The sequence below is a fragment of the Pseudophryne corroboree genome, chromosome 1, assembly GCF_028390025.1.
Source record: "Pseudophryne corroboree isolate aPseCor3 chromosome 1, aPseCor3.hap2, whole genome shotgun sequence".
Taxonomy (NCBI): domain Eukaryota; kingdom Metazoa; phylum Chordata; class Amphibia; order Anura; family Myobatrachidae; genus Pseudophryne; species Pseudophryne corroboree.
In genome coordinates this window covers 54,772,308-54,798,163 of record NC_086444.1, presented here as the reverse complement: position 1 = coordinate 54,798,163, position 25,856 = coordinate 54,772,308, and the positions used below count along the sequence as shown (strand labels likewise).

The following is a 25,856-nucleotide window of genomic DNA, read 5'->3' as shown; positions in this document are numbered from 1 at the left end:
TTAGCTAACAAATTAGCTACTGTGATCAGATCTGAATTAGGCCCTAGGCCCGCTTAGTCATAAACAGTTACACCCAAAGGTCAGGAATTGATTATGGTGAAACTTATTCCCCCGTGGCAAAATATGACTAGTCATGGCCATATCAGCATTATAGGACATATTACTGTACCAGCTGGACTTTGATTCAGCATTCCTGAATGGTGAACTGATCTACAGTATATGGAACTGCAGAACACTAATGAGAATATGTTTAAAGAGGACGTTTATCTTCTACAAAATGGCCTTAGACAGAATGGGCGATGTTGGTACATAAAATTGAATGCTGCAATACAGGAAATGGCCTTTGAATGCTCAATGAAGGACCATACCATAAGTATATAAAGGCAGAGTTGGAACTGAGGGAGGCAGTGGAGTTGGCTGCCGCTGGCCTCCTGACCTGCAGGGGACACTTCTCCTCCATTGCCTCCCACTGCCCGACAATCCATTGCTGCATCTGACTGGAATGATGGAGGAGACATGACACGGCAGCAGCAGCTGCCTCCTCGTATTTACAGAGACGAGCTGGCAGCTGGCTGCAGCTAGGGGGAGCTCCAGGGCACAGCTGCTCACAGGGACTTCCAATAGAGCTGGCCAGCTGAAGGACTCTCTTCCTCCGTCCTGCTGATAGGAACAGGTAGGCACTGGCACCACCTGCCTCAAGCTGCTGCACTCTATGTGTGGTGTATTGGGGGGTGATTACCGAGGCTGTCTTTAATAAATGTTGGCAGCACTGTGTTTATGTGTGTGAATGTTTTTAAGTGAGGTGCCTTTGTGTCTGTGTTTTTTAAAGGAAAGTTGTGTGTGTAAGTGAAAGTGGCATGCGTGTGTGTAATTGTGTGTGTGTGTAAGTGAAAGTGGCATAAGTGTGTAAGTGAAAGGCATGTGTGTGTGTGTAAGTGAAAGGCATGTGTGTGTAAGTGAAAGAGGCGTGTGTGTGTGTGTGTGCGTAAGTGACCGGAAGAAACCCCGAGTCCACAACACTCCCAAACCAGGTCAGTGATAGCGTGTATATATATATATATATATATATACACACACACACACACACACACACACACACACACACACACACACACACACCCCTATATGTATAGGGGTTGGGGGCACCAACATTTTATCATGCCTCCGGGTGACTGGGGAGAACTTACGCCACTGTATACAGGAGACATACTTCACCGTTGTTGTATACTTAATTATTTACTATTGGCAGGCCAGAGAGAACAAATTGGAGAAGTAAAGGAGTCACTAGGACAAAGGTTAAATTAAAAGGCTTGGGTCCAGCGTATACTTATTAGGCCTGAAGATCAAGCAAAATCTGGAATAAGGTTCCATATCCGTCGACCACAGACCTAGATCTATATAATAATTAAAAAAGTATGTGTGTGTGCGTGAGTCTATCTGTTTGTCCTTTATGTACGGTAAGAGTTTTGTACCTAGTTCCACCAAATTTAACATGGTGGTGTAGTTTGACCAAAATTCGGTTTATGCCCATGTTTGAACTTCATCAGAGCCACAGAGGTCTACGTGATGGCCACCAATTAGGCCGTGGAGTCTCTGAATTGAAATTTTCAGTTAAGCAACTTTGCTCAGGATGTCACCTAGTGCCAAAAAGTGCACTGATCGGAAGGCACAGGCTGGTGTGTACAAGTGTGTGTGTGTGTGTGTGTGTGTGGAGGGAGGGGGGGGGTAGGCAGAGCTCCAATGGAAGAGCATTGAGATCAACTGTCACACTGCACTGACAGTTACTAGCTATGGTCTCCAATGTTGGTCTGCAGAGATTTTTGCTCGGCAATAGTTTCTGTTCTGCAGGGGGCTAAAACCAACAGGTTTTGGCCCCCTTTCCGACAATCTCAATCTGACTTTAAAAAAAGTCGGATTGAGGTGAGGAGACGGGGAGCGGTGCGGCAGGGCTACGGGGAGCGGGGATGAGAGGAACCTTGGCGGCCGTCCCCCGGCCAGGCACCTCTCTCCCTGCAGTGCGGCACTGGGCGGCCGTGATGTGCGCCTCCAGCAACTCCCTGTGTTCTCACACACGGGGAGCTGCTGACAGCCGCACGGACACCGGCCAAATCCGACAGTCGGATTAGGCTCAAATCCGACAGTCGGATTTGGCCACTCTATTGAATAGGGGTTGTCGGATCCATTCCGACAAATGCATGTCGGAATGGATCCGACTCTTATTGAATATACCCCTATGTGTTCATTCCTCACATCCCTCTCATACCAACAGACATGCCATTTGAATTCAAGTGATTGCAATTTCCAATCCGGTTCTCTTTTGCAATGAACATCAATTAGGCCCAAGGTCAATCTTTGATAGAAGCAGGTATTGGCCTGCAAACTCCTTGTTTTTCCCATGGGCTGTTGTTTGTGGCATGTTCAAGAGAGGGTGGCTTCCAACAGCCTTCTCATTCCGGCTTCTAATGGAAAACCAAACAACATTGTTTAGACCTCATGGTTGAGGTAACAGAGTCTGAATTCTCTGTAGAAACGGCTAGATAGGGCCTTTTCATGGTTAAAACCATGTTAACAAACTGTGGGGTCCTTTTCTGGATCAATGGGGATATATGTGAGGACAATGTAAATAAGTGAAGGCTGCAGATGTACTTGATAGGTCCATTCTTCAACATGGGCAATGCCAGGTATCCCAGCTAGTTGAAAACATACCTGAGAAGTATGAAATGTTGGATGCCAAGCCTATAGATACTCCCATAGACAAAAGTACTCAACTGACTAAAGATATGTCGCCCACTTTGCTTTCGCATCTCACTGGGTGCGTACGTGCAGTATGCCCGCTGCGCGAGCGCACTAGGTAAAGGGCTTCAGACTGCGATTGCTGCTGTTGCAGTGATCGGGTCTGAATTAGGCCCTGTGTCAGTATAGGTATTACTGTATAGCTGGGAGTTAAGTAAGTGCTAATAAAGAAATTAGTTTTCAGAGAGTGTGTAAAAACTTGCGGTGGGATGTAATGTAGTCCGGGATCGCCGGAGGAGCGGGATGCTGGCGATCTTGGACTTTTTTTAAAGGGTCAAACACTTACAAGGCAAAACCATGCCAAGTGATTGCCCGCATAACAATAAAGAATTCCTCATTTGGGTGATAATGATTTACAGGTTTAAAATAACCTATAAATGTATACTTAATTCCACTTACATATGTTTTTTCGCTATAATGGACGCGGACCTCCGTGTTTTGATTTTGCTTCTAATATCATCCTCGTGTTTTGGTTCAGATTCAAATTTCGGTTTGTTTTAAAATCAATAAAAAAAATAGATAATCATGAATAAAAATCTATAAAACCAGCTAAAATCATGTAATCTTTGCAGTCCAAAACCCAACATTCAGATTTAAAATCCAAATTCTAAATCATGGGAAGATCCAAACTGGGACTCGGTTCAGATCAGATCTCCATTCTCCACGGGAGATCCTGACCGGGTTTTGGTTCGGATCCACAAAATTCCGGTGAATTCGGATTGCTGAAGAACCGAACCGCACAACGCTAGTTTTAGCTTCTGTGAAAGTACAGAATTTAGCTAATTACATATAGGAATTAAGCATTTATATTTCCACATAATATTTTACCTTACCCGGCAGTACATTCCCTGTAATGTTTGCGTGTTAGACATTCTGTAAAAGCATGCTAAAGCCATGTTTAGTTACGGAAAGACCTTATAGTATTTTACCGGCACCTAGCGGATATCATTCCAGCCCCACGTTTATAATATTGCTATTTAGAAATCTGCAGCTGCTTGCAATGTGTCTGAGCAGTGTCAGTCCTTGGAGATTATCAAATGGCAGGAACTGCCTCTAACTATTGTAATCTACAAGATTATACCATTAATCATATTTGTCACTGGAAGTACCTCAGTTGGTAATTTAAGTGTTCCATCTCCCTGGGTACATCGCAAGAAAAAAGAGTCTAATTGAAAACAATGAAGTGACAGAATCAAAACTGCTCTCAAGTACTGAGAATTGTGACTTCTGCGTGCAACGAATAAAGAAGAATCTTGTGACAAGTGCTGCCGCTTGCTCAGATCAGACGCCAGCCGTACACGACGTCTTAATATAAAGGATTACTGCTTTATTAAGTTCTTCTTTCAAGCTTTACACAGTATATGATATCTTATAAAGGACAACTATCATAGGTGTCATTAGGGGGTCCTATGGAGGCGGGGCAAATATTTGAGATGTTTCAGCCAATGTGTCGGGCCAAAATTACCACAGCAGTGTCAGGATGGTGATAATCCCCTTTCTGGCTGCTCCACTTCCTCCCTCAACACAGCCCTTCTCCGCCCATCTCCGGAGCCCTCCTCTGCCCAGCTTCAGCCCCTACCATGTGTGGCTGTTTACTGTGGGCTGGCACCCAGGGGCTAAAGTGGGGCAGAGCGGTGTTCCGTCAGTTGTAACTGGAGGCAGAACCCGTTACGCTTCCACCCGCCCATCTTGCCCGGCCACAGCAACTTTGTGCAGCACTGTCTGCATGCTTCTCTCTTCGCTGCCCCGGCCCCGCCTGCCCAGAAGATCTCGGTGCAGACAGCTGCCTGGTTATGAAGGACTGGACACTACACTCGGGAGTGGGCACTGCACGGGCTTCTAACTGGCTGCCCTGCCTCCGACCAACCACCTTACACGCCACAGCTGTGGCTGCTGCCTAATATATGAAGCAGGACTTGGAGGAGTAGCGCCATTTATCATACGCAAGAAGTTGTTTCATTCACAACAAGTTTTATCACTTGTTGATAAATAGGCTCTACTGTACGGTTATAGTTTCAGGTCCAACAGCAAATTTAAAGAGCAGGAACATATGTGACACAGAGGGACTAGTGGTGTGGCATCTGCCCGGTGGGAGGGACTAGAGATCCACAGGGAGGGAGGGTTAGGGGGGTGAGTTCCACCACCTCTCTTGGACCACTTTAAGCACTGGCTGGTCCCTCCTCTCACCTCCTACTGTTGGAAAGACCTGGGCATTACCTTCCCCAGCACCAGTAGCGGATCTTGCCACGGGCAAGCAGGACTTTTGCCTGGGGCGCCACCTTCCGGAGGGCGCCGCACCATGGCAAAATCCGCTGCTGCTGTGCCCCCCGCTGCCCGGACTGTCCCGCTGCCCCCCGCTGTGAAGGGAACTAGACGCGTAGCCCCCTGTATGAAGCCACGCCCCTATTGCCCGCCCGGGGCGCTGAAACTGCTGCACCTGTGTATAATGCCCACATGTATATACTGCTGCACCTGTGTATAATGCCCACAAGTATATACAGCTGCACCTGTGTATAATGCCCACATGTATATACTGCTGAACCTATATATAATGCCCACATGAACCCTTTGTCTCATATACAGTATTGTGTGTAAATCTGGCTCTGGTACTATCCACTGCCTCCTGAGCCATTTACCTCACAACACGTCCCTGAGAGCCTAAAGGCCCGTACACACTGGCCGATATATCGGCCGTTCTATTAAACGGCCGATGTATCGCGGGACCGTCGGCTAGTGTGTACGGCCGATACGTCTGTGAACTCCGTCGTTCACAGACGTATCGCGTCGGCCCCACAGCACAGCCGACGGCCAATATATCTACCGATATATTGGCGTGTCGCTGTGTGTGTACAGGGCAGTTGGCCGACCGCCTGTACACATGCTGCGGTGATTGACAGCTGAACTGGGCGGGCGTGTGTACATGCCCGCCCAGTTCATGACGTCAGTCCCAGATGGATCGGGCAGTGTGTATGCACAGCACACTGCCCGATCCGTCCATAGATATATCTGCAGATCAATTGATATATCTTTCCAGTGTGTACCCACCTTTAGGCCCATCTCTATAGCCCAGAATCACCACTAGGGGAGAGAGACTCCAGATACTCTGCTCACTGCTTCGAGACTTGTGTCTGACTTGCTGGTCCATGCATGAAATACACTATAGTCCTGTACAGTAGAGTATAACATACAGTATGTATAATGTATAATTTAAGGGCACAGTGTTGGGCACAGTGTTGAACCAGACCCTAGAGGAAGGGATGGGCCCTCAGACACTGGGAACCACCGGGGGGTTTCCTATGTACCCCTATAGTCCATGCAGACCCTGGCTGTGAGGGGACATGTCCTAAACAGACATTACAGTAGGTCCATTGTATAACAGATGAACAACATCTCCAACACCTTTCTGATGCGGATCAAAACATTTTATACAGTCTAATGGGAATAAAATACCAGCGGTAAAAAGAACTTATACAAATTTGGAGATTTCATGTTGAAAACAAAAAAAATTCAAATGTGTTTAAGGACCTACTAGGTACTGTAAGTTGTTATTCATAGTGTATTTAAAATAGAGATATTGGTATAATATTATAGCCTGCGGGATTTGGATAATGGGGGATATCCTATCAGCTGCGATATCACGGTTTTGCAATAAATTATTGCAAAAGCGATAACTCGGTTATCCTGTTAGCCTCGATAAGTTATCGTCGATAAGTCTCCATAGGGTTTATCGCAAATTTCCATTCACCATCTCTAAACAGGAGACAAGTAGTGCAAAATCCCTATTTTAAGCTAAAAATGTCAGGATTTGGTTTTGAACCCCTGGGACACCCCCAAGTGACTAATTAGACACTTTGAAGTTTTTAATTGTTTTTAATAAAGGCATGACATGTTTTTGGGTAAAAAAATGCTAAGTGATGGCAATTGGGGTACAAGATATGGGACATATATATTGGGGTGCTTTATGAGTGGGACAAGTGTTTTTAGGCTTGCAGATGGGAGTAATCGGTCTGTTTCCACTTTTTAAAAAAAGTCCCCTAAAATGACCCAAATATATACTTATAAACATTTTTCTGTACCCCGAATTTAATGAGAGCACTTATTTTGCTGAAAAAAAATAGCCTTCTATCGTTTTTCCACGTTTAAAAAAAAAAATGCATATAACAGCCATTTGACCCAATTTAATGACACCAAATAGTTTTCTTATGGCCACTAATATAATGTTTTCCTATGTTAGTTTGGCTGTTTTTGGGGGTACAGGCAGATTTCCCCATTTCCTCCTACGCTTATCTCAGCTTTTGCCAGCAAGAATTATTGCGCCATTCCCATCTCCGTTTTGGAATAGGATAAGTGCGATAAATGGGAAAGCGCAGGCTGCAATAAACCGATTTTTCAGGAGATAGGTGTGATAACATTAGCCGCGATCAGGGCAGGCATCAGGGGGGTCTGTGGGGACTAGTGTCCCGGGCCCTTGCAGGGAGGGGGGCCCACCCATGGCTCCTATCGCCAATACCAGTAGAGCTGCACCAGTCTGTGAATCAACAGCAGTCTACATATATATAGTTACATAGTTAGTGAGGTTGAAAAGAGGCAAAATGCCCATCGGGTTCAACCTGTAATCCTCGTTAATCTGTTCATATTATAATGTACCTGCTGAAGTAACGGTTTAGTACCGATTTACAGCAATGATTCCTACCACTTCCAGATAATTTTAATGTCAATATGCTAAATGCTAGAGCCCTTGATACGTTTTCCTGTTAGAAATGTGTCCAATTAGTTTTTAAATGCATTTACAGAGTCTACAATTACTACCTTCTCCGGCAGTGAGTTCCAAATCTTTATTGCCCTTACCGTGAAGAACCCTTTCCTACGTTGTGTACAGAATTTTCTCTCCTCTAGCCTCAGCGAGTGCCCACGCGTCCTATACAGAGTTCTTTTAATAAACAAATCCGCTGCTAGCTCCTTGTAATGATCCTTTACATATTTGAAGATATTAATAATGTCTCCTCTTAGACGCCTCTTTTCTAGTGAATACATATTTAATTTAGTAAGTCTCTCCTCATATTCCAGTGTCTCTAACCCTTTAATTAATTTAGTAGCTCGTCTCTGAACTCTTCACAGTTCCCGGATATCCTTTTTGTAATATGGGGCCCAGAACTGAACGCAATATTCCAGATGTGGGCGTACCAATGATTTGTACAACGGCAGGATTACATCCTCATCCTTGGTCTCAATGCCCCGTTTAATGCACGCAAGCACTTTACTTGCCTTCTTTGCTGCAGTTTGGCATTGTGTACTGTTACTAAGCCTATTGTCTATGAGCACCCCCAAATCTTTTTCCACCATAGTTACCCCTAGATTTTCTCCATCTAGAGTGTAGGATGCAAGTGTGTTTTTTGTCCCAGAATGCATAACTTTGCATTTCTCTATCGTCCTAAGTGGATGCTGGGGTTCCTGAAAGGACCATGGGGAATAGCGGCTCCGCAGGAGACAGGGCACAAAAAAGTAAAGCTTTACTAGGTCAGGTGGTGTGCACTGGCTCCTCCCCCCATGACCCTCCTCCAGACTCCAGTTAGATTTTGTGCCCGAACGAGAAGGGTGCAATCTAGGTGGCTCTCCTAAAGAGCTGCTTAGAGAAAGTTTAGTTTAGGTTTTTTTCTTTACAGTGAGTCCTGCTGGCAACAGGATCACTGCAACGTGGGACTTAGGGGGAAAGTAGTAAACTCACCTGCATGCAGAGTGGATTTGCTGCTTGGCTACTGGACACCATTAGCTCCAGAGGGATCGAACACAGGCCCAGCCGTGGAGTCCGGTCCCGGAGCCGCGCCGCCGACCCCCTTGCAGATGCTGAAGCGTGAAGAGGTCCGGAAACCGGCGGCTGAAGACTCCTCAGTCTTCATAAGGTAGCGCACAGCACTGCAGCTGTGCGCCATTTTCCTCTCAGCACACTTCACTGGGCAGTCACTGAGGGTGCAGAGCGCTGGGGGGGGGCGCTCTGAGAGGCAAATATAAACCTTATACAAGGCTAAAAATACCTCACATATAGCCCATAGGGGCTATATGGAGATATTTAACCCCTGCCTGACTGGAAAAATAGCGGGAGAAGAACCCGCCGAAAAAGGGGCGGGGCCTATCTCCTCAGCACACGGCGCCATTTTCTGTCACAGCTCCGCTGGTCAGAACAGCTCCCAGGTCTCTCCCCTGCACTGCACTACAGAAACAGGGTAAAACAGAGAGGGGGGGCACATTAATGGCTATATATATATATATTAAAGCAGCTATAAGGGAGCACTTAATATAAGGATATCCCTTGTATATATAGCGCTTTGTGGTGTGTGCTGGCAGACTCTCCCTCTGTCTCCCCAAAAGGGCTAGTGGGTCCTGTCTTCATTAGAGCATTCCCTGTGAGTTTGCGGTGTGTGTCGGTACGTGGTGTCGACATGTATGAGGACGATATTGGTGTGGAGGCGGAGCAATTGCCAAATATGCAGATGTCACCCCCCAGGGGGTCGACACCAGAATGGATGCCTTTATTTGTGGAATTACGTGATGGTTTATCTTCCCTTAAACAGTCAGTTGAGGACATGAGGCGGCCGGACAATCAATTAATGCCTGTCCAGGCGCCTCAAACACCGTCAGGGGCTGTAAAACGCCCTTTGCCTCAGTCGGTCGACACAGACCCAGACACGGGCACTGATTCCAGTGACGACGGTAGAAATTCAAACGTATTTTCCAGTAGGGCCACACGTTATATGATTTTGGCAATGAAGGAGACGTTACATTTAGCTGATACTACAGATACCGTAAAACAGGGTATTATGTATGGTGTGAAAAAACTACAAACAGTTTTTCCTGAATCAGAAGAATTAAATGACGTGTGTGATGAAGCGTGGGTTGCTCCTGATAAAAAGTTGATAATTTCAAAAAAGTTATTGGCATTATACCCTTTCCCGCCAGAGGTTAGGGCGCGCTGGGAAACACCCCCTAAGGTGGACAAGGCGCTCACACGCTTATCCAAACAAGTGGCGTTACCCTCTCCTGAGACGGCCGCACTTAAGGATCCATCAGATAGAAAGATGGAAGTTATTCAAAAGAATATATACACACATGCAGGTGTTATACTACGACCAGCTATAGCAACTGCCTGGATGTGCAGTGCTGGAGTAGTTTGGTCAGAATCCCTGATTGAAAATATTGATACCCTAGATAGGGACAATGTTTTACTGTCGTTAGAACAAATAAAGGATGCATTTATCTATATGCGTGATGCACAGAGGGATATTTGCACACTGGCATCTCGGGTGAGTGCTATGTCCATTTCAGCCAGAAGAGCCTTATGGACACGACAGTGGACAGGCGATGCGGATTCAAAACGTCACATGGAGGTTTTGCCGTATAAAGGGGAGGAGTTATTTGGAGTTGGTCTATCAGACTTGGTGGCCACGGCTACTGCCGGGAAATCCACTTTTTTACCTCAAGTCACTCCCCAACAGAGAAAGGCACCGACCTTTCAACCGCAGCCTTTTCGCTCCTACAAAAATAAGAGAGCAAAGGGCTTGTCGTACCTGCCACGAGGCAGAGGAAGAGGGAAGAGACACCAACAGGCAGCTCCTTCCCAGGAACAGAAGCCCTCCCCGGCTCCTGCAAAAACCTCAGCATGACGCTGGGGCCTCTCAAGCGGACTCGGGGACAGTGGGGGGCCGTCTCAAAAATTACAGCGCGCAGTGGGCTCACTCGCAGGTAGACCCCTGGATCCTGCAGATAATATCTCAGGGGTACAGGTTGGAATTAGAGACGGATCCTCCTCATCGTTTCCTGAAGTCTGCCTTACCAACCGTCTCTTCCGAAAGGGAGAGGGTGTTGGAAGCCATTCACAAGCTGTACGCTCAGCAGGTGATAGTCAAAGTACCCCTATTACAACAAGGAAAGGGGTATTATTCCACTCTATTTGTGGTACCGAAGCCGGATGGCTCGGTAAGGCCTATTCTAAATCTGAAGTCCTTGAACCTCTACATAAAAAAGTTCAAGTTCAAGATGGAGTCACTCAGAGCAGTGATAGCGAACCTGGAAGAAGGGGACTTTATGGTATCCTTGGACATCAAGGATGCGTATCTACACGTTCCGATTTACCCCGCACACCAGGGGTACCTCAGGTTCATTGTTCAAAACTGTCACTATCAGTTTCAGACGCTGCCGTTCGGATTGTCCACGGCGCCTCGGGTCTTTACCAAGGTAATGGCCGAGATGATGATTCTTCTTCGAAGAAAAGGCGTATTAGTTATCCCATACTTGGACGATCTCCTAATAAGGGCAAGGTCCAGAGAACAGCTGGAGACAGCTTTAGCACTATCTCAAGAGGTGCTAAGACAACACGGGTGGATTCTGAATATTCCAAAATCCCATTTAATCCCGACAACTCGTCTGCTGTTCCTAGGAATGATTCTGGACACGGTTCAGAAAAAGGTTTTCCTTCCAGAGGAAAAAGCCAAGGAGTTATCCGATCTGGTCAGGAACCTCCTAAAACCAGGAAAAGTGTCAGTACATCAATGCACAAGAGTCCTGGGAAAAATGGTGGCTTCTTACGAAGCAATTCCATTCGGCAGATTCCATGCAAGAATATTCCAAAGGGATCTGTTGGACAAATGGTCAGGGTTGCATCTGCAGATGCACCTGCGAATAACCCTGTCACCAAAGACAAGGGTGTCACTTCTGTGGTGGTTGCAGAAGGCTCACCTATTAGAAGGCCGCAGATTCGGCATTCAGGATTGGATCCTGGTGACCACGGACGCCAGCCTGAGAGGCTGGGGAGCAGTCACACAAGGAAGAAACTTCCAGGGAGTATGGACGAGTCTGGAAAAGTCTCTTCACATAAACATTCTGGAACTAAGAGCAATCTACAATGCTCTAAGCCAGGCGGAACTTCTCCTGCAAGGAAAGCCGGTGTTGATTCAGTCGGACAACATCACGGCGGTCGCCCATGTAAACAGGCAGGGCGGCACAAGAAGCAGGAGTGCAATGGCAGAAGCTGCCAAGATTCTTCGCTGGGCGGAGAATCACGTGATAGCACTGTCAGCAGTGTTCATCCCGGGCGTGGACAACTGGGAAGCAGACTTCCTCAGCAGACACGATCTTCATCCGGGAGAGTGGGGTCTACATCCAGAAGTCTTCAACATGTTAATAGACCGTTGGGAAAGACCAATTGTAGACATGATGGCGTCTCGCCTCAACAAGAAACTGGACAAATATTGCGCCAGGTCAAGAGATCCACAGGCAATAGCTGTGGACGCACTGGTAACTCCTTGGGTGTACCAGTCAGTGTATGTGTTTCCTCCTCTGCCGCTCATACCAAAGGTATTGAAGATCATACGGCAAAGAAGAGTAAGAACAATACTAGTGGTTCCGGATTGGCCGAGAAGGACTTGGTATCCGGAACTTCAAGAGATGCTCACGGACGAACCGTGGCCTCTACCTCTGAGAAGGGACCTGCTACAGCAGGGTCCCTGTCTTTTTCAAGACTTACCGCGGCTGCGTTTGACGGCATGGCGGTTGAACGCCAGATCCTAAAAGGGAAAGGCATTCCAGAAGAAGTCATTCCTACCTTGATTAAGGCACGGAAGGAAGTCACCGTGAAACATTATCACCGCATTTGGCGAAAATATGTAGCGTGGTGCGAGGATCGGAGGGTTCCGACGGAGGAATTCCAACTGGGTCGTTTCCTACATTTCCTGCAATCAGGATTATCTATGGGTCTCAAATTGGGATCCATTAAGGTTCAAATTTCGGCCCTGTCAATATTCTTCCAAAAAGAATTGGCCTCTGTCCCTGAGGTCCAGACTTTTGTCAAGGGAGTACTGCATATACAGCCTCCTGTGGTGCCTCCGGTGGCACCGTGGGATCTAAATGTAGTTTTAGATTTCCTCAAATCCCATTGGTTTGAACCATTGAAAAAGGTGGATTTGAAATATCTCACATTGAAAGTGACTATGTTACTAGCCCTGGCCTCTGCCAGGAGAGTATCTGAATTGGCGGCTTTATCTTATAAAAGTCCTTATCTAATCTTCCATTCGGATAGGGCAGAACTGCGGACTCGTCCGCATTTTCTCCCTAAAGTGGTATCAGCATTTCATCTGAACCAACCTATTGTGGTGCCTGCGGCCACTAGCGACTTGGAGGACTCCAAGTTGTTGGACGTTGTCAGAGCCTTAAAAATATACATTGCAAGGACGGCTGGAGTCAGAAAATCTGACTCGCTGTTTATATTGTATGCACCCAACAAGTTGGGCGCACCTGCTTCTAAGCAGTCGATTGCTCGTTGGATTTGTAACACAATTCAACTTGCACATTCTGTGGCAGACCTGCCACAGCCTAAAACTGTAAAAGCCCACTCCACAAGGAAGGTGGGCTCATCTTGGGCGGCTGCCCGAGGGGTCTCGGCATTACAACTCTGCCGAGCAGCTACGTGGTCGGGGGAGAACACGTTTGTAAAATTTTACAAATTTGATACCCTGGCAAAGGAGGACCTGGAGTTCTCTCATTCGGTGCTGCAGAGTCATCCGCACTCTCCCGCCCGTTTGGGAGCTTTGGTATAATCCCCATGGTCCTTTCAGGAACCCCAGCATCCACTTAGGACGATAGAGAAAATAAGAATTTACTTACCGATAATTCTATTTCTCGGAGTCCGTAGTGGATGCTGGGCGCCCATCCCAAGTGCGGATTATCTGCAATACTTGTACATAGTTATTGTTAACTAATTCGGGTTATTGTTAAGGAGCCATCTTTAAGAGGCCCTTTCTGTTGTCATACTGTTAACTGGGTTTAGATCACAAGTTGTACGGTGTGATTGGTGTGGCTGGTATGAGTCTTACCCGGGATTCAAAATGCCTCCCTTATTGTGTATGCTCGTCCGGGCACAGTACCTAACTGGAGTCTGGAGGAGGGTCATGGGGGGAGGAGCCAGTGCACACCACCTGACCTAGTAAAGCTTTACTTTTTTGTGCCCTGTCTCCTGCGGAGCCGCTATTCCCCATGGTCCTTTCAGGAACCCCAGCATCCACTACGGACTCCGAGAAATAGAATTATCGGTAAGTAAATTCTTATTTTTTCTATGTTGAGCCTCATTTTCCATTTAGACGCCCAGAATTCCAGTTTAACTAAGTCATTCTGTAGAGACTCCACATCGGTTTCTGAGTTAATTACCTTACACAGTTTAGTGTCATCTGCAAAGATTGACACTATACTTTCCAGGCCTATTCCTAGATCATTGATAAATATAATGAACAGCAGTGGGCCAAGAACGGACCCTTGTGGTATTCCGCTGACTACTGGTGCCCAGCTGGAGAACATCCCATTTACCACTACTCGTTGTACCCTGTTATCCAGCCAATTACCTATCCATGTACAAATAGTATTTCTGAGGCCAAGTTCTCTTAGTTTGTGGACCAGTCTCCTATGTGGCACTGTATTGAAGGCTTTTGCAAAATCTAAGTAAACCACATCCACTGCTTTTCCATGGTCAAGATTCTTGCTCACTTCCTCGTAGAAGCTAATTAAGTTGGTTTGACAAGATCTGTTCCTTACAAACCCATGCTGATTTTTAGTAATAAACTTAGTTGCCTGTAGGTGCTCCTCTATGCTATCCCTCAAAATGTCTTCTCATTTTTTACCCACTATAGAGGTTAAAATAACTGGTCTATAGTTTCCAGGATTATTTTTAGTTCCCTTTTTAAATAAAGGCACTACCTCAGCTATGCGCCAATCCTATGGTACCATGCATGATCTAATCGAACTATTGAAAATCAGGTACAGGGGTTTTGCTAGCTGTGTCCTAAGCTCCATAATAACCCTTGGATGAAAACCGTCTGGGCCTGGTGATTTATTAATCTTTATTTTGCTTAGTCTCTCCAGGACTACTTCCCCACTTAAACAGGTATCTAGCCAAGAGTCATTACCTTCACTGTCGTGAAGCACTGCTGTCACCTGTGCATCCTCCCTGGTGAATACTGACGAAAAAAAATTGTTCAATATTTCTGCTTTTAATTTGTCATCGTTTGTCAATGATCCCAATGCATCCTCTAATGGGCCCACGTTTTCCTTCTTCAACCTTTTGCTGTTTATATATTTATAAAACTTTTTAGGATTGGTTTTACTCTCTATAGCGATTTGCTTTTCGTTTGCAATTTTAGCTGCTCTTATTACTTTTTTGCATCTTTTATTGCATTCCTTGTAAAACTGGAATGACTCCTCCCCTCCATTAGATTTACATGTTTTATAAGCACGCCTCTTATTAGCCATTGCTTCTTTGACCTCCTTATTAAGCCACATTGGTTTGTGCTTAATACTCCTGCATTTAGTGCTCATTGGAATGAATTTGAGAATATTGCTTTCAAGCACCCCTTTTAAAGCATCCCACATTTCCGGAGTGTCCTTGCCATGAAACAACTCTTCCCAGTCAATGCCGTTTAGTGCCCGTCTCAGCATACTGAAGTTAGCTTTTCTAAAGTTGAATGTTTTGGTTGCTCCCTTATAGCTATTTTTCTTGAAACTGATGTCGAATGTGATCATATAGTGATCGCTGTTTCCCAAGGTCTCCCCAACTTTAATGTTTGATAAAATGTCCACGTTATTGGTAATAACTAGGTCCAGAATAGTTTTACCTCTAGTTGGGTCCTCGACTAATTGAGTCAGGAATTGATCCTTTAATGTATTTAAAAACCTGCTGCTCCTAGTTTTTAAACACGAATCGTTCCTCCAATTTATATCAGGATAGTTAAAATCGCCTAACAAAAGGATGTCCACCATTCCTGCTGCTTTTTCTATTTGCTGTAAGAGTTGTTTCTCCTCATGTATGCGGATATCCGGTTGCTTGTAACATGTGCCAATGACTAGCTTCTTTGCTTCAGTGCCCTCGCTTGTGATCTCAACCCATAGCGACTCCACATTATCTCCAATCCCCTTGCAGATAGTATCTATTACGCATGGTTTAAGAGATGGTTTTGGTAGCCCTATCCCTCCTAAAAAGAGAATAACCCTCCAAAAACGCAACTCAGTCGTGAGAGTCGTCCCACCATGTTTCCGTAATACCTAGAATATCGCATTTGAATTTTGATACAAGACATTCCAATTCTTCCATTTTACCCGATAGGCTTCTTACATTCGCATGCATACATTTTAGCTTAGTGTTTCCCTTGACGGTTTGTTTTAATGGTATCTTGTTTGTATTTACAAGTGTCTTTCTGAAATTACTCTTACCTATTGTTAATCTCCTCCCTCCATTACCACCCCATCATATTTAATACCTCCTTCCTCACTACTAGCACTATTTGACGTAATAAGTCTTTCTAAGTCCCGCCCCCTGATGCTAGTGTCTTCACTTATGCTTTGGATATCCTTTTCTATATTCCGTATTGTTGTAGAATACTCATCCGTAGGTAATAAATTTGGAATATCTCGGACAATACCAGTAGTGTCCGTAAATCTGGTGTCAATACCCATGCAGATACCCTTGCCTGCAGATCCTTCGCTCCCCCCTTCTCCTCCCCCAAATTGTTCTTTACCCCAATCTTTACTGTTCTCCCTGTTTGTCCCATTGATTCTAGCTAAACCCTCCCCCCAGGCTCCTAGTTTAAAAGCTCCTCCAACCTTCTAACCATCCTACCCCCAAGCACCGCAGCCCCTTCCTCATTCAGGTGCAATCCATCACAACAAAAAAGATGGTGCCTGACTGAGAAGTCCGCCCAGTGTTCCAAGAACACAAACCCCTCCTTCCTACACCAGTCTCTAAGCCACACATTTACCTCCCTGATCTCCCTCTGCCTTCCTGGGCTAGCGTGCAAGGAAAACTTCTGATGCGCAAGGAGAACTTCTTAACACAAGCCGTATTTGCGCATCAGCTCTCTGTAAACCAGCCACAACAGTCCACCTTTATGTAACGTCACAATTTATGACATCACATAGGGGTGGAGCAGTGCGGCAGAATCTTTTTTTTGGGGGGAGGGAGGGGCCCTGTCTATTTTGTCAGTCCCGGGCCCTATAATTTCTTATGGTAGCCCTGGCCGCGATCTCAGATCGCGTTATAGCTGCTAATTGGATACCCCCATAGTGTTGATTTTGGCAATTTAGGTGCAAGAATAAAAGTAACAATCTTTTAAAAATGGCTGCTTTAAATCTAATCTCATGGCTAAAACACCATGCTCTGTATTTGTATGGAGTGTGGAAGACAAATAATAGAACAATGTATGCCACTCAGAAATGTACAGAATTGAGGAATATAGTTTATTGGAATATCTTCATACTAGAATATAGGCTGGTCACCTCAGCCCGCCACACATCCACCTAGGCTTGAGTATACTAATTAATGTTCTATACAAAACATTAAAGGAGCGCTGTTTACAGATAAAAAGTCATTTATTAATAGATATGGTGGAAAGACCACCTGAATAATAAGAATAAATTTAGAGAAAACACACAGTGCAAGTATAGTTGCATATACAATAATCACATACACAGTTGGCGATATATTCGCCAACTGTGTATGTGATTATTGTATATGCAACTATACTTGCACTGTGTGTTTTCTCTAAATTTATTCTTATTATTCAGGTGGTCTTTCCACCATATCTATTAATAAATGACTTTTTATCTGAAAACAGCGCTCCTTTAATGTTTTGTATAGAACATTAATTAGTATACTCTTGTATTAGGCATCCAGGTGCCCTCTAGGAGCTGCTATTATATTATATTAATTAATTGTCAATCAGGTGTGCTTTTTAAATTCTTAACAACTCTAGCGCCCGATGTACAGGAGTATATATTAGTGATGAGCGGGTTCGGTTTTACTCGGTTTTACTCGGTTCTCAAAACATCATCTTATTGGCTCACGGATGTCACGTGTTTTGGATAGCCCATAAGGTTCTGTTTTGAGAACCGAGTAAAACCGAGTAAAACCGAACCCGCTCATCACTAGTATATATTCCCTATACCTTTTCTCTCCACCTAGGCTTGGACTGGCCCACTGGGGTACAGGTGAAACCACCGGTGGGCCCCACCTCCTGCTCTAAGGATCAAGTTACAGACTATGCACTTGAATTATACATTATACATATGTTACCTTATACTGGACTATGATGTATTTTCTACAGTGCATTGCTGTTATTAATCTGGTACATTATCATGCATGCAGCAGCTGAATTTACTGTATATATTTATGAAGGGGCCCAGACGTTGCACTTTCTAATGATTAGTCAAACCAATGAGGTGCAGACTGGCCACACCCCTAACATGGGCCCCTACCACTGCATTCCCCCGGTGGGCCCTACATGCCCCAGTCCGACACTGCATCCACCCATCTCCATTGTGGCAGTGACAGCTCTTGGTGGGGAGAGGGCATCCAATTCACCCACTGTGAATGTCCGTCTCTGGGCTTGCGTAAGCAGATTATTATATAAACTGAGTGTAAGAGTATAATGAGAAAATTTGAAGGTGAACTCTGGCGTGTAAGAGTAGTAGCCATCCTTTACAGGTGCTGTTGGAATATGTGTGTACAGGTGGAGGCGGTATGGCAGAGTGTAGCTACATACTAGCGGAAGCTCTGGGACAACAAACAGCCCAGTACTTAACCGGTGGGGTGGTTTATTTAGCAGCAATGTGACTGTACAGCTGCACTCACAGTTATACACATACACAGACTTGTTGCATGGAACAGAGCTTGAGCGGATCATACAGTTTACCAGTCGGTGACTGTATTTCAGCACTGGAGCAAGATGCAATCGGTAGCAGCCTCTCAAGCTGTAATGGCAGCGTCTAACTATTGAAGATGCAGAAATCTCAGGGTCTCTCTGGAGCTAAGTGGTAGATGCAGATCTCCCACAGTGGCGCGCTAACACAGTGACAAGATGGCTCCACGCAAGCACAGCAGTAGGGTCAGCAGCCATCTTGGTTAGGGGCTTGAAGCCTCTCTAATGGAACTTTAAGCATGTAGTATGTGCAGTAGCACTCTCCAACTTAAACAGGTGCAGGGCGTGTAGTGCACACAGGGCAATAAGTCATCGGCTCAGGTATCCGATCATTGACCTCTGGGCACACATGTATCCACAGCTGTAATGTGGTCTCTGTCCCTTATTGGCTCAGCCCAGTGATTGTCATCCTAGGGTAGAATGCCAAGGCTGACAAACAGGGTACAGAGCCAGGCAGGTCCAGTCATCCTGACTGTGGCTGGTCCTACTGTCCCCTCTATCCCTGGATCTCACTTTCAACTCCCATCCCACTACTTCTCCCCGTCCAGTGGAACCGAGAGGGGGGGGGGGGGGCTGGTACAAATTACCCGGGCCCAGGTCTGATGGAGGGGCCCAGACTCCCTCCCCATTACCTGGCAGCAGCAGCTGAGGGTCTTCTCCTCAGCCCGGCAAATGCTACTGTGTGCTGGGCTGCAGTATGGCCATGGAAGTGCTTAAAAACAAATACAATTTTTTTCAGTATTTTTTTCTTAGGATGCATGACCACACCTCCTGTGATTAGGCCACTCCCCCTGAAAAGTACCTGGGCCCAGCCAGGCCCTCAACTGCCCTGTCCCTGCTATATATTTGAGCCAGTTCCTTTCCATCCCTCAAAACAGGTAATGCTGCCTTCTAGAGCGAAGGTAAGTATAGTGGTGGGTATTAATGTAATGTGGACATAAATGCAATGTGGTAGGGGGGCTATTCATGTAATGTAGCCATTTATGGGGGCTATTTGTTTTTTATAAGGTGACTGTGTTGCCATCTAATAGGCGTTACCGTTCTATTCTTTGTCGGACAAACCGGTTAAGGGGTAGTTTTTTCCCAAAAGCAATAAACATGTTAAACCAGATAGGACTGAGATAAATTGACAATTGGGAATGTCTTGGGTTTAGGAGTGCTCTCTTCGTTCTGTTCTTATGGTCTCTGTATATGCTTGCTTTTTAGTTTCGTTGATTGTTCATTGAACTATTGATGACAATAAAGTATTATTATTATTATTCTTTTGTAGGGGCTATGAACGTTATATGGGGACTACTGGGGTACTATTTATTACGGTAAGTTGGTGGACCTTTTAAGTTCTATCGTTGGTTTGTAATGTAAATGTTAAGCTGGTCCCTAACTTCAGAAAATTTCTCAGCAGGCCAGGGTATGGATGTAGTTTGTGTTTGGAAATGTAAGGTATTGATTTTTATTCTAAGCTTCAGATGACCGAGTGATTTTTTCTTAAGTGAGTAATTTATGTGGCATTATGTAATCTGAGTACCAAGTGTTTGGCAGTAAAGACTATTTGTAGGTGAATTGCAAGCAAAATAATACAAAGCTTCATACACACAAATGACCACATGTAATAGAGTCAATGTGCCCTAACCATAGGTGTGCGCAAGCGGGGTGCCTGGTGCGCACAGGCACCCCCTAATGTCTGGCACCCCGATCTCACAAGCCTGATGCAGCAATTGCCGAGCAGGCTGATTACTGTCCCCTCTGCGCTGCACCCTGTCAGGACTGCATTACTGACCGGACGCCTGGGTTAATCAAGGGTGCCACTGCCACCGGCTTTCAAACTCCCGACTCCACCTCCATGTACAAAAACAGCGTGATGTGATTACGTCATGCTGCTCGCACGCCCCCCCCCCCCCCCGCCACATGCCCACCTCTCTCTTTCTATGCTATGTCAACGCCAGCCACTGATGAGGATCAGCATGCAGCCAGCGTTCCTCTTAGGAAGACAAATTCAATACTGGCAGGCAGTTGGCAGCCGCATTGACACGTCACTCGTTTTTCCAGCAGCAGCAGCAGTACTAGTCTGCGACTGTCAGTGTCAGTGAGTGACTGACTTGTAAGTAAGCTGCTGCAGCTTGCAGGGGAAAGAGAGGGGGAGCCAGACCAGGCTGAGGAGGAGCAGTGTAATTGCAGTGAGTGCCATCAGGGGTGTTTGTTTGGTACACACCACAACATCTGACAATGTATCTGCTTTATTAGGATTGGTACAAGGGTGGATATTTTATATCGCGTTGACTGTCAATAAATGGTGCTAGACACGCCCAAAAGGTGGTGCTAGACACACCCCTCCGATGGTGCACCCCCTAATAGGCCTATGGCCCTAACTCACATTAATTGGGCGGTGTATTGCTAGAGAGATAAGAGGTTGGACTTCTCCACCCTCAGGGGGTAATTCAGACCTGATCTCTGCTGTGAATTTTCACACAGAGGGCGATTAGGTCCAAACTGCGCATGCGTATGCACCACAATGTGCAGGCGCGTTGCACGGGTACAAAGCGGATCGCCGCTCAGCGATGGGTTTGTGCGACAGATCCGTTTGCACGGGCGATCACAAGGAGATTGATAGGAAGAGGGCGTTTGTGGGTGGCAACTGACTATTTTCAGGGAGTGTATGGAAAAACGCAGGCGTGCCCAAGCGTTTGCAGGGCGGGTATCTGACGTCAATTCCGGTCCCAGACAGGCTGATGTGATCGCAGCAGCTGAGTAAGTCCTGGGCTGCACAAAATCTGTTTGTACAGCTCTGCTACACATGCGATCGCACACTTGCACAGCTAAAATACACTCCCCCTGTAGGTGGCGACTATGTGATCACAGCAGTGCAAAAATTGCTTGCTAGTGATCAGGTCTGAATTGGCCCCTCAGTTATAATTTAAGTTTGCAGAGTCTGCTCATGAGGGATGGGAGGAGAAGAGATTTGGACCTTAACTTGTATAGCCATTTTATTTGACTGACCTTTATTCTCTAGGGACTGGTGACATCACTGAGGCAGAAGTCTGACAGTGATGTCATTGGATCCTAGTGGCATCACGCAGTGAGACTTCTGTCAGTGATGTCACTGGTTCATAGTGAATTTATAGGCAGCATTCTCATTTTCTCTGACGTCCTAGTGGATGCTGGGCACTCCGTAAGGACCATGGGGATAGCGGCTCCGCAGGAGACTGGGCACAACTAAAGAAAGCTTTAGGACTACCTGGTGTGCACTGGCTCCTCCCCCTATGACCCTCCTCCAGACCTCAGTTAGAATCCTGTGCCCGGCTGAGCTGGATGCACACTAGGGGCTCTCCTGAGCTCCTAGAAAAGAAAGTATATTTTAGGTTTTTTATTTTCAGTGAGATCTGCTGGCAACAGACTCACTGCTACGAGGGACTAAGGGGAGAAGAAGCGAACCTACCTGACTGGAGATAGTTTGGGCTTCTTAGGCTACTGGACACCATTAGCTCCAGAGGGATCGAACACAGGACCCGACCTCGATCGTTCGGTCCCGGAGCCGCGCCGCCGTCCCCCTTACAGAGCCAGAAGCACGAAGATGGTCCTGAAAATCGGCGGCAGAAGACTTCGGTCTTCAACAAGGTAGCGCACAGCACTGCAGCTGTGCGCCATTGCTCCTCATGCACACCTCACACTCCGGTCACTGATGGGTGCAGGGCGCTGGGGGGGGGCGCCCTGAGCAGCAATATTAACACCTTGGCTGGCAAATTAATCACAATATATAGTCCTAGAGGCTATATATGTGAAAAATACCCCTGCCAGAGATCCATAAAAACCGGGAGAAAGTCCGCCGAAAAAGGGGCGGGGCTATCTCCCTCAGCACACTGGCGCCATTTTCTCTTCACAGTGCAGCTGGAAGACAGCTCCCCAGGCTCTGCCCTGTAGTTTTCAAGCTCAAAGGGTTAAAAAGAGAGGGGGGGCACTAAATTTAGGCGCAAATCTGTGTATTATAGCAGCTATAAGGGAAAAATCACTGTGGGTAGTGACTGTAAATCCCTGCATTATATAGCGCTCTGGTGTGTGCTGGCATACTCTCTCTCTGTCTCCCCAAAGGACTTTGTGGGGTCATGTCCTCAGTCAGACCATTCCCTGTGTGTGTGCGGTGTGTCGGTACGGCTGTGTCGACATGGTTGATGAGGAGGCTTATGTGGAGGCGGAGCAGATGCCGATAAATGTGATGTCGCCCCCTGTGGGGCCGACACCAGAGTGGATGGATAGGTGGAAGGTATTAACCGACAGTGTCAACTCCTTACATAAAAGGCTGGATGACGTAACAGCTGTGGGACAGCCGGCTTCTCAGCCCGCGCCTGCCCAGGCGTCTCAAAGGCCATCAGGGGCTCAAAAACGCCCGCTACCTCAGATGGCAGACACAGATGTCGACACGGAGTCTGACTCCAGTGTCGACGAGGTTGAGACATATACACAATCCACTAGGAACATCCGTTGCATGATCTCGGCAATGAAAAATGTGTTACACATTTCTGACATTAACCCAGGTACCACAAAAAAGGGGTTTTATGTTTGGGGAGAAAAAGCAGACAGTGTTTTGTTCCCCCATCAGATGAGTGAATGAAGTGTGTGAAGAAGCGTGGGTTCCCCCGATAAGAAACTGGTAATTTCTAAAAAGTTACTGATGGCGTACCTTTTTCCGCCGGAGGATAGGTCACGTTGGGAGATATCCCCTAGGGTGGATAAGGCGCTCACACGTTTGTCAAAAAAGGTGGCACTGCCGTCTTAGAATACGGCCACTTTGAAGGAACCTGCTGATAAAAAGCAGGAGGCAATCCTGAAGTCTGTATATACACACTCAGGTACTATACTGAGACCTACAATTGCCTCAGCATGGATAGTGCTGCTGCAGTGTGGTCTATTACCCTGTCAGGACAGGGATACTATTTGCTAACCATAGAGCATATTAAAGATGTCGTCTTATATATGAGGGATGCACAGAGGGATATTTGCCGGCTGGCATCCAGAATTATTGCAATGTCCATTCTGCCAGGAGGGTATTAGGAACCCGGCAGTGGACAGGCGATGCTGACTTTAGAAGGCACATGAAGGGTGAGGTATTGTTTGGGGATGGTCTCTGGGACCTCGTATCCACAGCAACAGCTGGGAAGGAAAAAATTTACCTCAAGTTTTCCTCACAGCCTAAGAAAGCACCGTATTATAAGGTACAGTCCTTTCGGCTTCAGAACAGCAAGCGGGTTAAAGGCGCTTCCTTTCTGCACAGAGACAAGGGAAGAGGGAAAAAGCTGCACCAGACAGCCAGTTCCCAGGATCAAAAATCTTCCCCCGCTTCCTCTGAGTCCACCGCATGACGCTGGGGCTCCACATGTGGAGCCAGGTGCGGTGGGGGTGCGTCTCGGGAACTTCAGCGACCAGTGGGCTCGCTCACAGGTGGATCCCTGGGTTCTGCAAGTAGTATCACAGGGATACAAGCTGGAGTTTCGGGGCGACTCCCCCTCGCCGTTACCTCAAATCAGCCTTGCTTGCTGCCCTCGTGGAGAGGTAGTACTGGCGGCAATTCACAAGCTGTACTTCCAGCAGGTGATAATCACGGTACCCCTCCTTCAACAAGGCCGGGGTTACTATTCCACAATGTTGTGGTACCGAAACCAGACGGTTCGGTGAGACCCATTCTAAAATTGAAATCCTTGAACACTTATATACGAAGGTTCAAGTTCAAAATGGAATCGCTCAGGGCGGTTATTGCAAGCCTGGACGAAGGGGATTACATGGTATCACTGGACATCAAGGATGCTTACCTGCATGTCCCCATTTACCCTCCTCACCAGGAGTACCTCAAAATTGTGGTACAGGACTGTCATTACCAATTCCAGACGTTGCCGTTGGTCTGTCCCCGGCACCGAGGGTATTTACCTAGGTAATGGCCGAAATGATGTTACTCAATTAAAAAAAAAAAGGGAGTTATACTTATCCCGTACTTGGACGATCTCCTTATAAAGGCGAGGTCCAGGGAGCAGTTGTTTGTCGGAGTAGCACTATCTCGGGAAGTGCTACAACAGCACGGCTGGATTCTGAATAGTCCAAAGTCGCAGCTGGTTCCTACGACGCGTCTACTGTTCCTGGGTATGGTTCTGGACACAGAACAGGAAAAAGGGTTTCTCCCGGAGGAGAAGGCCAAGGAGTTGTCATCTCTAGTCAGAGACCTCCTAATACAAATACAGGTGTCGGTGCATCAATGCACGCGAGTCCTGGGAAAGATGGTAACTTCTTACGAAGAAATTCCATTGGGTAGGTTCCATGCAAGGATCTTCCAGTGGGATCTGTTGGACAAGTGGTCCGGGTCGCATCTTCAGATGCATCGGCTGATAACCCTGTATCCATGGGCCAGGGTGTCGCTGTTGTGGTGGCTGCAGAGTGCTCATCTTATAGAGGGCCGCAGATTCGGCATACAGGACTGGGTCCTGGTTACCACAGATGCCAGCCTTCGAGGCTGGGGGGGCAGTCACACAGGGAAGAAACTTCCAAGGACTATGGTCAAGTCAGGAGACTTCCCTACACATAAATATTCTGGGACTAAGGGCCATTCACAATGCCCTAAGTCAGGCTAGACCCCTGCTTCAACACCAGCCGGTGCTGATCCAGTCAGACAACATCACGGCGGTCGCCCATGTAAACCAGCAGGGCGGCACAAGAAGCAGGATGGTGATGGCAGAAGCCACAAGGATTTTCCGATGGGCGGAAAATCATGTATTAGCACTGTCAGCAGTGTTCATTCCCGGAGTGGACAACTGGGAAGCAGACTTTCTCAGCAGGCACGACCTCCACCCGGGAGAGTGGGGACTTCATCCAGAAGTCTTCAAAATGATTGTACACCATTGGGAAAGGCCACAGGTGGACATGATGGCGTCCCGCCTCAACAAAAAGCTAAAAAGATATTGCGCCAGGTCAAGGGACCTTCAGGCGATAGCTCTAGACGCTCTGGTAACACCGTGGGTGTACCAGTAGGTGTATGTGTTCCTTCCTTTGCCTCTCATACCCAGGGTATTGAGAATACTAAGAAGGAGAGGAGTAAGAACTATACTCGTGGTTCCGGATTGGCCAAGAAGAGCTTGGTACCCGGAACTTCAAGAAATGATCTCAGAGGACCCATGGCCTCTGCCGCTCAGACAGGACCTGCTACAGCAGGGGCCCTGCCTGTTCCAAGACTTACCACGGCTGTGTTGGACGGCATGGCGGTTGAACACCGGATCCTAAAGGAAAAGGCATTCCGGAGGAAGTCATTCCTACGCTGATTAAGGCTAGGAAAGATGTGATTGCAAAATATTATCACCACAT

The 25,856-nt window shown here is 46.7% G+C and overlaps 1 long non-coding RNA gene across 1 annotated transcript in view; it reads left to right on the top strand.

Annotated features, from left to right (window-relative positions):
• The first annotated feature begins 561 nt into the window (after positions 1-561).
• LOC134904534 (uncharacterized) overlaps positions 562-25,856 on the top strand; it is a 107,172-nt gene continuing 81,877 nt past the window's right edge. Inside the window, exons 1-2 of the long non-coding RNA XR_010175759.1 lie at positions 562-673; positions 19,792-19,837. This is a non-coding gene — a long non-coding RNA (uncharacterized LOC134904534). The remainder of the gene's footprint in view (positions 674-19,791; positions 19,838-25,856) is intronic.